Source organism: Simochromis diagramma, unplaced genomic scaffold (genome assembly GCF_900408965.1).
Source record: "Simochromis diagramma unplaced genomic scaffold, fSimDia1.1 OVJJ01000802.1, whole genome shotgun sequence".
Taxonomy (NCBI): domain Eukaryota; kingdom Metazoa; phylum Chordata; class Actinopteri; order Cichliformes; family Cichlidae; genus Simochromis; species Simochromis diagramma.
In genome coordinates, this window is record NW_024387492.1 from 17,125,271 (window position 1) to 17,143,180 (window position 17,910).

The window sequence follows — 17,910 nt, forward strand, 5'->3', positions numbered from 1 at the left end:
ACACCAATGAGAGATGTCACTGTGGACGCATCCATCTTTCATATACAGTCTGTAGGAATAACCTTTAGGTAAATTTGCTTTTAAGCTGTAGTCACATGTGGTCATCAAACATGTGTTTCATTCACCTGCATTTATTATGTATATTTAGAGTGAAAAAATAAAGATTATGATCAACTTAAAAAAAATATATATCAAAATGTAGAAAAAGATTCAAAAAAGGAGGGTGATGCTCTGTAATAGAGGAGGATATAATAAGGATGGAAAAAAGTATATATTTTTTTTATTAGGTACAAACATAATAAGAATTCTTCTTTGGCTCACAAAGTGTGTGAGACAGTCAGAGAGAGATCTGGCCTAAGGGCAATTGAGGGCTCTGTTCAGTGTCTGGACAAAATGCCTAGTCTGATCGAGTGAGCAAGGCCATGAACTAACCATCAACCCCTATAGCGTCGAGCCCACCATCACAACACTTTTACCAGTGTGTGTGTGTGTGTGTGTGTGCAGCCAAGTTTGTGAGTTAAGGGAGGACATAATCAGTTCTCTGACATTTAATCTCTGATGAGACGTATATAATTCAGTTTGTTTGGATGCATATTTAATGTAGAACACCCACCATATGTTGGGTTTAATGTGATAATGAATATAAATGGATAGGGATTATTTTCAGGGGAGGACAAAGTTATTCCTACTTTGAATTCAATTAAACTTGGGTGAAAATTGAATAAATAAAATTACCAAACTTCTTCTAAAAGGTAAACAATTTTTACAGGAATTTGGTAGAAAACAGCAGCATATCTGCTTTTATTCCTCATATTTATCTTCATTTTTTTGTATGAAAATAATATCTTAAGCTAGCTGTGATAATCAGTGTTCTCTCCCAGCAAACAAACACAACACAGATTCTTGGAAACTTAAATTGCAGTTGAAATCTGATTTAGTGATAAAAGATCCACTCAGGGCAAGATCTATCAGCTGTTTCGGTCCCCAAAAGACAACGTGGGCTTTTTAAGACCCGTATCAACTGAACTCAGTGTGTATCTGAGGTAGAGTGTATGACACAGGGACAAGGAGACAAAGGGGACACTGGTGTGGCCGATGGGCTGTTTGTGTTAGTTTAGATGGCAGCAGCAGGGTTTTTCTTGATGCTGAACCAAGAGGACAGGAGAAGGCCCAGCAATGACGCTCATCACATCTGAAGCCCCCATCTGTACTGGTGTCTCCCCACCAGTCAACTAGCCAACACATACACACAAACACACATGCTGCTAATCTCTTCTGACAGTGCTCACATTCAGTTAGGCCCCACAGTGCTTGTGCATGTCACTGACCATAAACAAAACATACACTACTCTGCAGGAGACACACCACAGGACACTGGCCGTGGATACCCGAGAAATACCACAAGACAGGGGTGTGGGGTGTGTGTGTCTTAAAAGTGCGTGCGATGTTTATGACGTGTGTTTGTCCGACGCTTCCAGGGAAGGAGAACAGATGCCTGCAGGTCATGTCATACCTCTGACATTAGGGCAAAGTCGATGGCAGCCGAGCCAATGGAAACAAAGAGACGCAAGTTAGCAAGCAGCCAGCCCCTGGGTGCAGCATGAGGTCACAGTGTCGCATTATCATGTATATCTGGTTTTCTTTTCAGTATTTGCTGAGGATTTGCGTTTCCAGTACAAAAAGAACTTCACAGATACACATCTCGGACATCTTGAACCCTGAGTTTCTAGAATCAGCTTTACCCTGAGGCTCAGAAAGAATGACAATGCAAATATGAAATACAAAATAAGTATTCCTTTCACTACCTGGGGCCAGATGTATAAATGATGTGGTTGCACAAAAACCTTTCCCGCACATTATTTATTTACAAAGGAACAATATGCGGCGCGTACCTCACACATACTTCAGATTACATGTACACATGTTTTTTTTAGAGCCGAGTCAGTGAAATGAAGATGACACAGAAATCAAAAAACAAGACAGCCAAGTTCACAGAGCTTGAATTCGTCATCATTATGTTTTTGTTAATACATGAAAACCTATGAAATGTTTTCATGTCCATTCAGTTTTTGTATTGTTGTTTTAAATTTTTTTTAATTTCACTGTGTGCTAAAATATTATTTTCATTATTATTTATGCTGTAATTATTAATATTATCAGTGGCATTTCCTGAACTCAGACAGCTGATACTCTCTACTACTTGTTTCCTTCAGCAGATCCTGTTCTGTTTGTTATTCCACAAGAAGTTCAAAAATGTAAACAATTTCTTTTCTCCGCTTTGCCAATGAGTGACTCAGGCAATGAGTTTTGCGCCTGGTGAGATTCATCACTTCTTCATCGCTGTTATTTTCATTTCCATGTATGAGAATTTGTGTTGCAAGCAGCGTTTTTATGCACAAATAATGGACACTCTATATCAATTCACAGCTAAGGATTAAAGTGGATATCAGGTTCTTGCACACGTATAATTGTATTTTAGGCCTTACAAATCAGACTTAAAGAATATATCGCTACTTTTCTGCCTATGTGCCTACACACAGTGTAAGCCATAAATCTACACAGAACTTTATGCATCCAGCTCATGATCTAAGTTGTTTGAAAGTTCCCTCATACTGTATATGATTGGAGTCACGCCATATTAACAAAATAATTTCCAAGTTATATATACGATTTGGCTCTGCGGCAGACTGGCGACCTATCCAGGGTGTACCCCGCCTCTCGCCCTATGACAGCTGGGATAGGCTCCAGCACCCCCCGCGACCCTGAAAAGGATAAGCGGAAGCGAATGGATGGATGGGTGGATGGATGGATATACAATTTGCATCAACAACCACAAAATGACTGTCACTACTTTTGTAATATTCTCCTTTTCAATATGTAACTAAATCAGAATAGGTGACGCAATATTTAAGTGTATTCTTCTTTATTTTCCATAGTGTTTCTTTTTTCTTTTCTTTCCAAAATGAAGTTCTGTATATAGCTTACATGCTCAATGAACACAAATAAACAAAGTGCATATAATTTGGTTATACATATGTGCGTGAAAACCAAACTGTATATGGATGGTTCACAAAATTCTTCATAATTAAAGATAATAATTAAGTCAGATTTAGTGTTATGCTCTGGTTTATTCCTCATATGAACAATTTTATGCGTCTATGACTCCTGATTTATGCATCTTGCATTGTTTGAGCCAAAGCAGCAAGCAGCATGGTTAATATTTACATACAGTAAATGCATGTAAAGCAGGGGTGTCCAATTCCAGGCCTCAAAGGCCGGTGTCCTGCAGGTTTTAGATGTGTCCTTGATGCAACACAGCTGCTTTAAATGGCTAAATTACCTTCTCAACATGTCTTGAAGTTCTCCAGAGGCCTGGTAATGAACTAATCATTTGATTCAGGTGTGTTGACCCAGGGTGACATCTAAAATCTGCAGGACACCGGCCCTTGAGGCCTGGAGTTGGGCACCCCTGATGTAAAGCAAAGAATAATAAGATTCTAAGGCCAGGATCTGACTTATTACCAGCAATGCAGATGTCCCTGTACAATGTTGCAGCTATACAGGGTCGTCTGAGCAATGGGCCAGAGTGCCCATACTTTCTAAGCAACTCACACAGAATACCCCAAGGGATGCACTGAACGTCTTGTCAAAGTCCACAAAACACATGTAGAGTGATTGGGCAAACACCCACACGCACTTCAATATCCTCCAGAAGATATAGTGCTGGTCCAGTGATAAAAATCTTACTCGTTTCTCAACTGGAGGTCCTCCAATTCCCCGTCTTAAAGATGGGAACCACCACCCATATCTGCCAGTACACAGACACTGGTCCAGATCTCAAAGCAATGTAACAGAGACAGGGCTGTGCCAACCAAGACACCCCTTCAACATCCAGGGTCTTCAGAAACTCAGGAAAATCTCATCCACCGTAGGATACTGCAACCAAGGCGTTGTTTAACTAACTCACCCACCTTGTCACTAGTGATGGACAAGTCACCCCCCCCCCCCCCTTGTCTCCAGAATCTTATTCCTCTACATAAGGCATGTGAGCGAGCTAGAGGAAATCCTCCAAGTATTCCTATAACCACCTGACTACATCCCTCCTGAAGTCAACAGCACCCTACATATGTGGTCAACACATGTGCAATATATATATATATATATACATATACACACAACTATGCAGAGCACAACATGAATGACCCTGAAAGTAACATTGACCCAGATACCCACTTCTACAATAACACCAATAATACTTGTGAGTACTATACAGATGACCAATTCAATGTGAATATTAAAATGGCAAATGCATTGTCGGTCATACATTTCAATAGTAGAAGCCTGTATAAAATTTTTTCTAAAATTACAGAATGTTTAAGTAAGTTAAAAAAGTTTAATATAATTGCAATATCAGAAACATGGCTCGATAATGAGAAAGTTAGTGAAATGGGACTGGAAGGATACGAATTATTTACAATGAACAGGGTGAATAAAAAAGGAGGCGGTGTTGCTTTATATGTAGATAAAGTTTTGAAATGTAGTCTGATTGAATGCATGTCAAGCACCATAGATAACATATTGGAATGTGTCACTATTGAAATTCATGTTGAAAAAGCTAACAATATAATTATAAGTTGCATCTATAGGACACCAGGTTCATGCCTTGAGATATTCAATGAAAAACTTGCTGCTATGTTTAGCAACCTAAATGATAAAAAAGTGCAAATAATTTGTGGTGATTTTAATATAGATTTGCTAAACCCAAATGGACATCAGAAAACAACAGATTTCATAAATACAATGTATAGTAACTCCCTTTTCCCTGTAATTATAAAACCAAGTAGAATAACAATTGATACAGCTACATTGATAGATAATATATTCACAAATAAAATTGACCATGAAATAGTAGGTGGACTTCTTATAACTGATATAAGCGATCATCTTCCTGTTTTTGCAATTTTTCAAAATTATTTTGGGATTAAAACTAAACAAAAGAATCAAATATTTGATATGATACGACATAGAACAACAAGAGCCATTGCTGCCCTCCAGGTGGACTTAAAGGAACACAATTGGAATGAGGTTTTTGCAAATGAAGATTCAAATAGTGCGTATGATGCATTCCTATCAACTGTAATTTCACTATATGAAAAACATTGTCCTTTAATGAAAATCACTAGAAAGCATCACAGATCAAATAAGCCATGGATCACAAAGGGGATAGAAGATGCATGTAAAAAGAAAAATAATCTATATAAGAGATTCATAAAACAGAGGACAAAAGATGCTGAAATAAAGTACAAGTTATATAAAAATAGATTAGTAAATATTATAAGAACAAGTAAGAAAGAATATTACCACAAATTATTGGAGCAAAGTAGAAGTAACACACAAGAAACATGGAGGATATTAAACAGTATAATCAAAAAGGGCTCAAAAAATAAGAATTATCCAGATTATTTTAAAAAAGATAAAGATATTGTGCTTGATAAAACTAAAGACATTGCAAATGAATTTAATGATTTCTTTGTAAATGTTGGCTTTAATTTAGCAAAAGAAATTCCAGAGTCAAGAAATAATAACGACCTAAATAAACATATTACTCAGAATGTGTCCTCCATGTTTATTGGTGCTGTAACTCATAGAGAAATAATTAACATTGTGAAGACATTTAAAAATAAAAAGTCCACTGACTGTTTTGGTATTGACATGATATTAGTTAAAAATATTATAGAATATATAGTGCAACCTTTCGCATACATTTGTAATCTGTCCTTTCAAACTGGTGTGTTTCCCTCACAAATGAAAATAGCAAAAGTTATTCCAATCCATAAAAACGGAGAGAGATGTCAGTTTACCAATTATAGGCCAATATCACTACTCCCACAGTTCTCAAAAATTTTAGAAAAGTTATTTGTTAATAGACTTGATAAATATATTGAGAAGCATAATCTCCTAAGTGATAACCAATATGGCTTTAGAGTGAAAAGGTCCACTTCAATGGCAGTGATGGAACTTGTTGAAGGGATATCTAATGCAATAGATAATAAGGAATATACTGTTGGTGTTTTTATAGACTTAAAAAAGGCATTTGATACAATTGATCATTCTATATTAATGAATAAACTAGAGAGATATGGCATAAGAGGGATAGCATACAAGTGGATGAAAAGTTACCTGGATGAAAGATATCAATATGTCGAATTCAATAATGTAAAATCTAAGCAGTTGAAGGTAACTTGTGGTGTTCCTCAGGGCTCTGTGCTGGGCCCTAAATTATTTATATTATATATAAATGACATATGTAGTGTTTCCAAACTGTTAAAATGTGTATTGTTTGCTGATGATACCACTCTGTACTGCTCAGGTAAAAACTTAGAACAGCTTCTGACTACAGCGGAAAAGGAGTTAAATATATTAAAAAACTGGTTTGATGTAAATAAGTTATCATTAAATATAAAGAAAACAAAATTGATTATTTTTGGCACTAGACAAATGAAAAATGTATCTAAAATAAGGGTTAATGGAATTGAAATTGAAAGAGTGTACGAAAATAAATTTCTTGGAGTGATAATTGATGATAAGCTGAGTTGGAAGTCTCATATAAACCACGTGAAAACAAAAATGTCAAAAACCATTGCTATTCTCTATAAAACAAAGCATGTCCTGAAAAAAAAATCATTATACACACTTTATTGTACTCTGTTGCTTCCATATATGACTTACTGTCTGGAGATATGGGGTAATGCATATAAAACGAACACTCTTCATATTTTCAAGTTACAAAAAAAAGCTATAAGAATTATAAACCAATCAAACTATATAGAACCAACTAACATTTTGTTTATTAATCTGAATACCCTGAAATTTTATGATTTAGTTGAATATAAAATGGCACAGATAATGTATAAAGCACAAAATAACTTGCTTTGCCCCAGTACTCAGAAGCTGTTCAAAGTCAGAGAGAGTCAATATGACTTAAGGGGAACAGATTTCTTTAAAAAAAAACAAGATAAGGACAAATATAAAGCAGAGATGTGTTTCTGTTAGAGGAGTTAACCTGTGGAATAGTTATGACAGTGATTTAAAAAGGTGTAGTTCATTTTCCTAGTTTAAAAACATGTTTAAAAATAGAGTAATAGAAAAATATATAAATCAAGAATGAAAAGAGCAAAAAGGAGAAAAAAAAAAAACAACCTCTTGATTCTTTTGCTTTGATGTAGTTACTTATCTAAGGTGGAAAGGGTTTTTTTTCTTTGGGTTTTTTTTTTTGTTTGTTTGTTTGTTTGTTTGTTTGTTTGTTTGGTTTTTGCTTTGTTTTATTATTTTCTTCAAGCCCTGTGTACAGGAGCTGCATACAAAAAGATATTTTGTGAAAAGGGTTGGCGTAATAAGCAAATGCTTCAGCCAATACCTTTTGATTAGCCTTGTCTCATGCTTTCTTTCTTTCTGGTAGATTTTTGTTCTGTTTTCACTGTTTGTTTTTTTGTTTTTTTCACTGTTTTCACTGAGATTTGAATTTGAATGCTAATCAATAAAAATCAAATTAATCAAACATATATTAGGGGTGCAACGATGCTCATTTACCATCAATATGTGACATATTGAAATCGCGTTTGAATTTGCGCTTGTTTTTTGCTTTCACTTTGCAATCGCGCGAACTGTGTATAGAGAGCGACAGTACTGATTGGTGAGTGATGATAATTTGCGCACCAATTCCTCTGACATCGTCTTATCAATCGTTAGCTTACTATGCAAACATGACAAGTGAACTCTCCCGCAGCAAGCTTAAATATTGAGGGGTTGATCGCGCAGAGAATCGCTGAGCTTTATGTGAGTGCGTGTGTAAAAGCAGCAGGATATATATTTTAGTTCTGCTGAGCCAAATAAGACAGGTCAGGGTGAAGAAGTGACAGCCAAAGAAAAGCTTACCACAAAACGGAAAAGTTATGACAAATCAGACTATAAGGCAAAAAGAAAGTGCAGCTTTATGGTTTCATGGACAAAAGAATTTCTGTGGCTGCAATATGACGAGCTAAATAACCAGGGCTGCACATAAGTGGTCCGCAGGTGCGCATTCGCTGTCAAAATAAAAAACGCGCACAAGATAAGAAGTTGCAACGCGTGTTTGCATACATAAGATTTTTAGGAGGAGGACAGACGTTTGTTTAGAACTCTTAAAGATGTCGAAGAAGCTCCTTTAAGCAATTACTGTGATGTTCCTCCACCTCCAAAGAAATGTCAGAAGGAGTCCGAACCACAAAAGAAGCACGTATTCTCGGAAAAGTAGTTGCAGGAGGTGAGCTGGCTTCAAACAAATGATGAATGCACAGAGATGTGTTGCGGAATGTGCCGTGAAAATTTAATAAATGACAAATTAAAAAGGCATGAATTTTTTTTTTTGTATCGAAAAAATATCGAACCGTGACACCAAAGTATCGAACCGAACCGAACCGTGAATTTTGTGTATCGTTGCACCCCAAATATGTATATATATATATATATATACACATACATACATACATATACATACACACACACACCTGGGGATCCCGCAGGCGAATGGGAACCATGAAGAGGCAGCTAGGAAAGCTGCAACCACCAAGTACCTGCAGAGGGTTAGGCAAGTCCTGAGGAGTCAGCTGAACGGTAAGAACAAGATCCGGGCTATCAACACCTACGCCCTTCCCGTGATCAGGTACCCAGCTGGTATGATAAGTTGGCCAAAGGAGGAGATAGAACCACTGACATAAAGACAAGAAAGCTCCTTACCATGCATGGAGGGTTTCACCCCAAGTCCAGCACCCTGAGGCTGTACGCTAAGCGGAAGGAAGGGGGCCGGGGACTGGTGAGTGTCAGTACCACAGTCCAGGATGAGACAACGAACATCCAAGAATACATTGGGAAGATTGCCCCAACTGACCGAGTGCTCAGTGAATACCTCAGGCAGCAGAAACCCAAGAAAGAGGAGGGAGACAAGGAACCATCATGGAAGGACAGACCCCTGCAAGTATGTACCACCGGCAGATAGAGGAGGTGGCTGATATCCAGAAATCCTACCAGTGGCTGGACAAAGCTGGACTGAAAGACAGCACAGAGGCACTAATCATGGCAGCACAAGAACAAGCTCATAGAGGCTGGGGTCTATCACACCAGGCAAGACCCCAGGTGCAGGCTGTGTAAATGCCCCAGAGACAATCCAGCACATAACAGCAGGGTGCAAGATGCTAGCAGGCAAGGCATACATGGAACGCCATAACCAAGTGGCCGGCATAGTGTACAGGAACATCTGTGCCGAGTATAACCTGGAAGTCCCGAGGTCAAAATGGGAGATGCCCCCAAGGGTGGTGGAGAATGACCGAGCTAAGATCCTGTGGGACTTCCAGATACAGACGGACAAAATGGTGGTGGCTAACCAACCGGACATAGTGGTGGTAGACAAACAGAAGAAGACGGCCGTAGTGATCGATGTAGCTTTTCCGAATGACAGCAATATCAGGAAGAAGGAACACGAGAAGCTGGAGAAATACCAAGGGCTCAGAGAAGAGCTCGAGAGGATGTGGAGGGTGAAGGTAACAGTGGTCCCCGTGGTAATCGGAGCACTAGGTGCGGTGACTCCCAAGCTAGGCGAGTGGCTCCAGCAGATCCCGGGAACAACATCGGAGATCTCTGTCCAGAAGAGTGCAGTCCTGGGAACAGCTAAGATACTGCGCAGGACCCTAAAGCTCCCAGGCCTCTGGTAGAGGACCCGAGCTTGAAGGATAAAACCGCCCGCAGGGGCAAGCTGGGTGGTTTTTTTTTTTATATGTATATGTAGGGATGGGTATCGTTTAGGTTTTATCCGATACCGGTGCCAAACCGGTACTTTTGAAACGGTGCCGGTGCTTAAACGGTGCTCAAACCGGTGCTTAAAGAATGGAGAACACCAACTTTGTCCAAAAACCTCTCATATTCAGCTGTTTTTTTGTAAAAAGATAACAATGTTAGCCTTTTCTGCAGCTATGGGGCATATATGGTATCACTCTTGGCTGGAAGCAGTACTTAAACAATGGAAAAAACAAACTTTGTCCAAAAGCCTCTCATGTTTAACTGTTTTCCACTTTTTCTTTGGTCATTTTAGCATTTTTGGCCAGGGTAAAGGGAGTATCTGCCATCAAACAAGAAGACAGCCGCATGTAGCTATGATGATGTTTGCTAGTTCACCTTACATGCATTAATGTAATAACGTGGTTAGCCTACTCAAAGTAAATTACACACGAACAACATTAAGCTACTCACACAGAGAAGAACGGCTGCTGCTGCATCATCATCCGTCATCATTCCTGCTACACTGGCAGGGCTAGGGGCCAGGACTCTATTCTTCGGGTTTTTGGGGGGTGTTGCTCCGGGTCCGATAACTGGCAACCCACCCACAGTAGATGTGCTCGGTGTGAGGTCTCGCAGCAAGCTATCAAATACGGTGCATTTCTCGGCTTTTAAAAAAAACGCTATGCCTCGCCAGGTGTTTCATCGGATTTGAGGTGTTACCTCCTTTGACAGTGTCACAGTATCAGCTTAAAGCACTTGTTGCAGGCTGCTGAGTTTGCATATTTTGCTGTGAAGTACAGCCATACATTTGACCGCTCCTCCTTGGGCATTTTTAATCTGTAGCTCTGCTCTAAAAGAACGTACGTACCTGGACCCGCCTACTATCCTCGGAAACGTAAAATGATTGGCTAGAATCTAAAGTGTATCACAGCTCAGGAAAAAAAAAGCACCGAAATAAAGCACCGAAATGTGCGCTGCTTTTCGGTCTGGTTACTACCGTTTATACCGGTACCCATCCCTATGTATGTATGTATATGTATATATATATATATATATATATATTAGGGGTGCAACGATACACAAAATTCACGGTTCGGTTTGATACTTTGGTGTCACGGTTCGATATTTTTTCGATACAAAAAAAATGTTCATGCCTTTTTAATTTGTCATTTATTAAAATTATAAATATATATTTTAACTCAAAAGTACAGTTTTTAAATTTAATGTTGCTGAAACAACAAAGTAATAAAAAAAACAAATCTATCTGATCGAGAAATCACTCATCTTTGGAAAAGAGAGTTTATTACAGAGAAATGTCTCTTTCCAAAATAAAAGCTATACTATACGTTTCTTCTGGGCTATATTCTCAGCAGCATATTAAACATATCAGGTCCCCATAAGGAGAATCATGTGCTAACGGCTGTCTAAATGACTCGGGTAAAGTTTGTATCATGCATGCTTGTTGTTTTTGTCTGCTTCCACTTGTCTTTGCACTATGATGATGTCGGCGTAAATGTGCAGTCATATTCGTTGTGTTCCCACTAGTGCTGTCAGCGTTAATCTCGTTGAAATGACATTAACGTCACAACATGGCAAATCTCTGTTAACGAGCTACCGAGGATCGCCCTGTGCGTGGGGCTGGACTACGTCAACACCTTAACAAGCAAACTGCGCTAACGCACTAGTTCCCACCAATGTAATTGAGCATTGCGTGGCACATCCAACATACTGTTTTACTTTAGTCCATGACGCGCTTATCTTCAGGGTCATAGGTCACATGAAAACCAAAATAGTTCCAAACACCAGATCTGAATGAGGGTGGGGTAGGTTCAATTTGCCATGTTGCAAGGCGAGCTTAACTTCTGTCTCGCTAGCTTGCCCTGCCTTCCGTAAATCTGCATTAGACTACTCCGCCTAGGCTGCACTGTCGAGGGCAGATCCACTGAGCTCTCAACACAGACAGCATCGTCAGAAGAAAAGTTGATAAAATAAATTAAAATTTTTGTATTGTTTGATACATATGCGTACCGAACCGAAAGCACTGTATTGAACGGTTCAATATCGATATATATATATATATATATATATATATATATATTTAAAAGCTAAGGATACAAACTTCTCCAAGCATTCGTCTTCATAAATAATTTTTTTTACTTTTACTTTTTTCTTTTTTTTTATGTCATTTATGGTCGTCTCAAGCGCACAATTGGCTGTGAACCCAGATGCCCCACTGACCTGCTGTTAAAACCCTATGTAGCCAATCAGATGAAAATTAGCCAAAAGGGAAGATGGTGTTAAAGGAAGAGACGCTAAAACAGCTCTTTTCAGATAGACAATGAATCAAGACCACGAATAAGGGTTATTTTCAACTGTAAACCATTCAAAGTCACTCTAGTCCAAGAATAAAAGTATCAACATAAATACAAAAAGGCCTTTTTGACGCAAACAGCTGAAAGCCATAGACAAAGGAATCTTTCCCATTTCAACTGTCAATCCCAAATGAAGTAAAAGGAATGTTCTCTGATATTTGTCTCACTGGGAGTGCTGCAGATTGGCAGTAAATGTTTAGTTGAAGTGTTGGGGGCTTCCATGGAAGCAAAAAACATAAATCCAAACACATATTTCCTTGTTGCTTGGCCAAAATGTAAGCTTTATCAGTATACCACAGTCTCTTGTTGGTATGAATACATAAATAAACCTCTTGTTTACTTCACATACCAATTCAAGGTCCTAACCTGATTGCTAGCAATTTCACCATAATTTCTCATTCATATTATGCCACCACTTTTGTCCAAAACTTAAGAAAATGACATTTTTAAAACAAAGGAAAACAAGATAATTTTTATCCTGTTTCGAAAAAATATTGACACGCATAACCCCCTGAGGTTGTTTCTCATATTTTTAGCGACTGTCAAAAATGATTACTTTAAATTTTTAGTGTTGGGTTTTGTGTCGATGAGCTTCCAGTGTGAGTCCCTGGAGAAACAGTTTGAATCCCACCGCGCCAGTTCTTTGGCTGCTGGCTGCTTAGTGAATGGAAACACAGGCGACGTTCCCACCAGAGAAACTGTGCTGTTTACAGACTGTTTTAAAGCAATTGTAGTCTAAGTGAGACACAGCTGAGTGCAACGGAGAAAAGATGGGAGAAAGGCGAAGATGACATAAACAATAGAAACAAGCTGGATGTAAATGATATGTGCTTTTAGATCAGTTCTCAGTCTAAAAATCCTCATACCTAAACAACAAAGCAGCTCATTTGACTGTGTGTTCAAAAACAAAACAACCTCTAAAATTATGATGAAGTTTATGCACCCAAAACTACTTGTATGGTTTGGATAAGATTACCTTTGCAGTTACCAGAAATAAACAGTGACTGCTAGCAGGAGTTTAGATTTAATTAAAGGTTTCTAGAGTGAAAAATAGCACAGTGCTTAAGAAAACACACATGACTTTGCTGTTTTTGAAGTGTGCCTTCAGGTACAAGTGAGATGAACTGTGATAATGTGACAGTAAATCTATATGTTTTACTTTTGTTGAAGAGACTATCCTCCCTGCCAAAAAACATCCTTGTTGGAAAGGTGTGAGTCACCATTCCATGATCAAGAAAACTGAGCGATGTTCACTCCATGTATCCCATAAACATGTGTTTATAATGTAAGGTGGTCTATTTTTACTCATATGGTGATCTTTTCTAATATAGCCTAACTTATGTTGTAACTTAACCAAGTTCTGGTGCTCTACCTCATAGGAAGTGATGAAAATTCTGGGCAGCTGTGGCCCAGGTGGTAGAATGGATTGGCGCTAACTGCCAGGTTGGTGGTTTGCCCACCCTCTCTACCTGCTGGAGTGTCCTTTGGAGAAATAGTGAATCCAGGCGGGCATGTGGTAGCTCCCACCTCTACCACATGCTTCCATTTATGAATGAGACCTATACAGTAACATATTGTACGTTAAGAAACACTAACGCAGAAAACAGCTAAATAAGCATTTAATGGTCAGAAACTTTTCTACTTGCTACTCACTAAAACTGCCTTATGTTCTTTTTATAAGTCAGTGAACACAACAGTTTGGCAGTTGATTGACAGCTCTGACCTGAATGTGCACTGACTCTTTACCCTAAAGCTACAAGCATGCATGTACACACAGACACAATGATACACGTACATTTTCCATGTTTACATTCATATGCCCAATGACAAAACCATTTTCTACTCCATCTGCACATCAATGCATTTGCATATGAATGTATTTATCTGTGTATAGATGTTTGTAATGCTTGTTTGTTTTGTCTTTCTGAAGCTAGCTACTGACTACTACAATATTAAAGAACGTCTGTTTAATAAAAAAAAAAAAACTGCAGGGGGACCCAAATATCTTTTGAGAATTTTAAACATCAGTCATCCACAACAGCTGTTTATTTTAATGTTAAGACCTAGCCATTCCAGTGCACAAATCTTTAAAATCAATTTATTTTTTACTTATTTAAATGAAGTGCACCTTCATTTAAATAAGTGGTCCTATTTAAATGAACTCATTTAAATAAGTTCATTTAATGTGGTCTTGTTAAAATGAAAAATAGTTTTAATGCTCAAATCCACCATGTTGCCCTGTAATTGCTCTTTAGGACTTCTGTCCTTTTCTTTTTTTAAATAAGTGTAAAATTCTGTAACTACGTAAACTGCAAAAGTAAATTTCTATGGATCACCTGACTTCACCTGAGAATTCATACAGATTCGGCATGCTTGTGAGCATTAGAGAATTAATTCAATTATTCCCGACCAAGACAACATTTATTGGTAGCTTCTAATCAGTTTTTGAAAGGTAAAGAAAACCCCAAAATTATTTAAATAAAAATACTTAAAAATGATTAAATTGTCATGTATAGTCATCAATCACCAGTGTGTCATGTATAAAGGATGAGGATGTGGAAAGGGGGTCCAAATATAGACTTTAAGACAGAGTGGCAAAATCAAAAACTAACCTTTATTTGGTTAAGATGTAATCCAACAACAGGGAAAAAACAAAACTCCAAAGAAAGGTGCAGCCAAAACGCACATGCTTACGGACACAGAGCAAACAATGGGACACAACAACAGCAGTAACCCAAACCAAAGTGAGGGCTTAAGTACACAGATGAAGTAATTTGGGGGAGGAAGCACAGCTTGGGAAAACAAGACACAGGTGAACAGAATCAAACCAACGAGACAGAGAGTTCAGCAAAACTAAACACAACGCACACAAAACAACAGACTAGCAAAATAAAACAGGAAGTAACAAACCTAGGAAACATCTAACACTGTTACAAAGACTTAACAACAATAACTAAAGATTTAAATGAAACAAGAAAAGGACTCAAACATCAAAAAACCAACAGAGTATATTTAAACCCAGAGGGAAACCGAGAAAACTCTGTAACACAATGGCTCATTTCTAGAGGTGTCTAGAAAAGGGACCAATTTTTGTCCAATAATAATTATTCAAATTTAAATGAAAGCAGAGGACAGCAAACCATAGCAAAAGCACCAGTTACAAAGGAGAGGAATACATCACAATCGAACAAAAAATAAAAGCATTTACAGAAAAGACAGTAAAACAGTCTGATTTGTTTGCTGTGTTTTTAAAGGACAGTGAAGTGTGAACAATGCCAAGGGCTTGAAATGTGTGTAGTTTGAAACCACACAGAGGGCCAGGTGGTGTCAAACCATCAGGTAAGTAGCATTTCAGGTCAGAAAGACATATTACTCTGCTCTGGAAAAAAAGAAGCGCTCTTACTTAAATATTTTTACAGTTGCAAAAGTTTGCTAAACATTAGAATCAATTCAGTCTGGGATTTTAACTTTTGGGATGTTTTGATGAGACAAACTGAAAGTCACAAGGATTATTTATTCAGATTGTATATACATTCAATACTAAGTCAGGATTGGAGCTCACTGTGCAGTCGGAGCTTTGTTTTCTCTGAGTTCCTCCTTAAAATGAGCCACGGGCAAGTCAAAGTGAGTGTTAACAAGAGGAATACCAGTCACTTCCAGCAGCGAGCATCAACTCGCCCGCTGGAGCCAACAGTGGGCGAATATTCATCCCTGCTCACGTAATCATTTTGACTTCAGTGTGGTAGATCTGAGGGGTTGTACTTCTGACCTGCAGGGCCTCGGGGTAACTGCAGTACAGTGGCTTGTTTGGATCATGTGAGCCGGAATGATGAGGAAGTGTACATGTTTTAAAATATCTGTCATGTCCAGCGGAGGGAATGCTTTCTCAGTAATTTCTGACTTTGTCTAAAGTTACGTTTTAATTTCTTAAAAGAAAATCGCAATAATATTCCTAAATTAGCATTTTTATAATCATGGATGTTTAGGGGGATTTGAAGGGGAACGGATGCAAATGTTCACTCTGTGTATCCCAGTTTTTCAAGGCAAAAACTGAGAAAATTACTCTCTCATTATCCTGAAATCACTTTTTAATTTGAATGAATTGACTTAGGCAGAAAAAATATTACATGCTATGTAGAGACTGTGTCATGCAAAGTAGTGATAAAGTGTAATAAAGCAGATGTGCCCTATTTCTAACTTTTTAAAAACAGTGTAGCATGGCAGGCACGCACACACACACACAAAAGCCACACAAACACACTCCGATAGCAAAGGCGGAGCAAAGAGTAGCAAAGCAGAAAGCGAGAGGAGGGTTCACCATCTTCTCCGTTAAGCCTGGCTGACTAATTCTTGCTGCTAATTTGCGTTTGGTTAATTAACTAATTACTGAGGATGTCTGAGGGCGAGGCTGTCTGTCAGCCTGTATCAGTAATTATTTTCATCGTTTTAATTAGACTCACACACTCCTAGACTCAATTTCTCTCTTCCCACAGAACACACACACACATACAACCACACACACTGAAGCGTGCTGTTCTTGGTAAACACTTTGACAACGCTATAGAGATCATATAACTTCCATATGGTGATAAGATAAAGGTCCAAGATAATCTGCCTTCAGCATTATCCTTTATAGCCAAACAGGAGGGCTTTTTTCTGATTAATTATTGTGTCATGGAAATAATACAGGGACGTGTAATTAGGAAGGGATGATTTATCCCCAAAATGGTGCAGAGTGTGTCTGGCTTCAAAGGATTGCTTTGACATCGGTGAGCTTAGCTAAGAAGAAAACTGAATAATATGGTTAATACCAATATAATCTGTCCAATTAATAAGAACCTAGCTCCATGGGCCGGTTATCATTAACTTATCATTAAGTCTGGAAACCGAATAAGGAAAAAATTTATTTGTTAGAAAGTTAATTCAATGGTAAAACCCTAACAGAGCCTCGGACAAAGTTTTACAACTCAAGAAGAAAAATCACATCAGAGTTTTTTTTATCTGCTAATATTTTACACTCAAATAAATGACTGACCCTCATAAACATGACTCAGAAATTCTGAGTTTGTTTATTCAAATAAATCATTCAAATAAACTTTAAGGAAAAATAAACATAAAGTGAATGCATAAAAATCAAGTGAAGTTTATTTGACCAGGTTTCTTCAAATGTAATGTTTTAAATTGTACTTATGTAACAAAATTACATGAGAGAATTTAGTCAGTATTTTGGGCATAAATATTTTTTTCAGTGTATAGTGCTTTCAGCTACTCCCTTACTTACGAGGGGTCATCACAGTGGGTATTTGAAGGTTCGATTGTAAAGATTTGTGCACTGGATATTCTTCCTGATGCAGCCCACAAGGAATGTGTGTCTCCTCCCAGGACTGAACATGATCATTTGCTTCTTTGGTGAATGCATAAACTACTGCACTATGGAGCCTAGAATTGTATGCTTGCACAAAGCTAACTAACAAAAGTGCTGCTAAATAGTTTCTACTACAGTTTAAGTTGTAGAATTCAAAACCACTGCTCACTTAATCCATGATATCAGCAAATATCAGTACATCACTCAATGACGGTCCCATTTAGAGCAAAAAATCGAATAAAGCAGGGTGGCATTATAGGGCCTGGCTAACTAGTTATCAACTAGTCGCTTCTGTATGAATATCTTAAGTTTCTTACTTCTTACCTTACTTATATGTCAATTTAAAAAATAATAGACGAAAGC